The sequence below is a fragment of the Chinchilla lanigera genome, unplaced genomic scaffold, assembly GCF_000276665.1.
Source record: "Chinchilla lanigera isolate Chin_1 unplaced genomic scaffold, ChiLan1.0 scaffold00067, whole genome shotgun sequence".
Classification (NCBI taxonomy): Eukaryota; Metazoa; Chordata; class Mammalia; order Rodentia; family Chinchillidae; genus Chinchilla; species Chinchilla lanigera.
Window position 1 is genome coordinate 5,067,233 of NW_004955468.1, and position 1,912 is coordinate 5,069,144.

A 1,912-nucleotide genomic window follows, 5' to 3' on the forward strand; every position below is an offset into this window, starting at 1 on the left:
TGCTCTCCTTGCAGCCTCCTGGAACTGGCAGGAGGGAAAGATGGGGGAGGAGATGAACCGGAGAAAACACAGGGAGGATGAGCGCTCCATCCAGAACAATGAAGCCAAGGTCACAAACCTTCAGAAAGAGGTGAGGCTGCCTGTTTCCTGTGGGTCTTTCCCAGGCTTGGGTGGGGCGATCTGGATGAGGGGCAGAAGCAGTGGAGGCCCCGCTGATCGCATGCCTCACTGAAGTGCATGACTTTTCATTTGTGCAGTTTGTCTTTAAATGAGCCATGCTCTGGACCTAGCCCTGGTCCCCTCTCCCGTGAACTCTGTGTACACTTGAAGTTCCGGCATCTCACATAAATCTCACATGTGTGCTTCCATGAGTTGGGGAGGGACTGAGGGTCTGATATTTGCTCAGACTGATGGCCTTTTCAGGGGTGGTCAGAGGGGCCCTTCTGGCAGTTGTGTCCCCTCTACCCATCTTCAGCAAACTTCTGATCCTTTTATACATGACTGTCCTGGAACTGGGCATTGGAGCACCTCTGGCAGGCACACTCTGTCTTGGGGGTTTCACTGCAAAGGTGCAGCTTGCATAGACAGGGATGAATGCTCTGAGCGGACGTATGGTGAGGAGATAGGGCTTTTCCTGAGCCTAGAAGGAAAGGAGCTTAGGGGTGGGGGTGGAGCAGCAGGATAGCCAGGCTTAGTGGCTCATGCCTGTACCTGCAGCACTGGGAGTTTTGGGGTTGCGGGGAGCTGATGTAGGAGGACTGGAAGTTCCAGCACAGCCTGGGCAGCATAGTGACTTAGCAAGATCCTGTCTCAAAATAAACGGCTAAGGATGGAGCTGCCTGGAAAGGTCCTGGGTTCCAACCCCAGGACCAAAAATTGAAAGAAAAGACAAAGGAGCTGCACACTGAGCCCGTCTGGGTGGGTGTGGGCAGCAGGTGCTGGACGTGGAGAGGAGGCTGCAGGCCCGTGGGTGAGAAAAGTGCTCCCCTCTCCACTCAGTATGAGATCAGAACTCTGAAGCGTGCCAGGGCAGGGTGATGGGGCTGAGCTGCACTTGGGTCATGGTCACCCAAGATGTGAACCTGTGTGGTAGATTTGTCAGCATGCATCAAATAGAGCAGGGAAGATCTGCACATCATCACATGTACATTATATACCTGTCTGTGTGTGTGTGGCTGGTGACTGAACCCAGTACCTTCTTCCGGAGGTATTGTATTTTTTATTTTGAGGTAACCTGGCTTCCAACTAGGAATTTTCATGGCTGTGGTTTCCCACAGCCTGTCCTTGTCCCTCACGTGGATGTGAAGGGGCAGTGTGTAACTGAGCCAGGAGAGCTCACACCCTACAGGATGTTTTGACAGAAGAGGTCCCAGTCCCCAGCAGGTTCCACCCTGGGAGGTGTCTCTCGCACATGTGGCTCCAGATCCTGAGCCTGGTTTCCTTGCTGAAAACTCCCTTGTTCTCCGCCCAGTGAAGAGGGTCCTCCCAGGGGCCTCTGTTGGGGAGGGTAAGAGGGCTGGTGGCCAGGAGCTCAGAACCTGGGCGTGGCTGTGTAACTCTGGGCATGAGCAGCCTTTCTGTGCCCTGTTTCCTCTTGAAGAGGTCCATGGACCTTGGGATCTACCTTCCCCAGCTTTCCAGAGTCCTACAATTACAAGCATCCAGCACCACACCCAGCACAGATTCACCAATTAATACGTGCAGAGCCCCAAGGAACAGTGTCCTGGTGGAATCACGACAGCACCTCAGGGTGGATATGCCTGCAACATGGGGAGCCCTCTGAGCTGGGCAGACCCACAGTTAGGGGCACGTTGCCCCGTGAGCCTCTGGGTGGCGGCATTAGCTCCTCTTCCTCCTCCCCGACCCAGGTGGGCCTGTTCAGCGGCGTCTGCATCATCGTGGGCACCATCAT

The 1,912-nt window shown here is 54.9% G+C and overlaps 1 long non-coding RNA gene across 1 annotated transcript in view; it reads left to right on the top strand.

The window, feature by feature from the left end:
• The window catches only part of LOC106150223, a 6,425-nt gene extending 4,513 nt beyond the window's left edge, over positions 1-1,912 (top strand). Inside the window, exons 2-3 of the long non-coding RNA XR_001236902.1 lie at positions 15-130; positions 1,869-1,912. This is a non-coding gene — a long non-coding RNA (uncharacterized LOC106150223). The remainder of the gene's footprint in view (positions 1-14; positions 131-1,868) is intronic.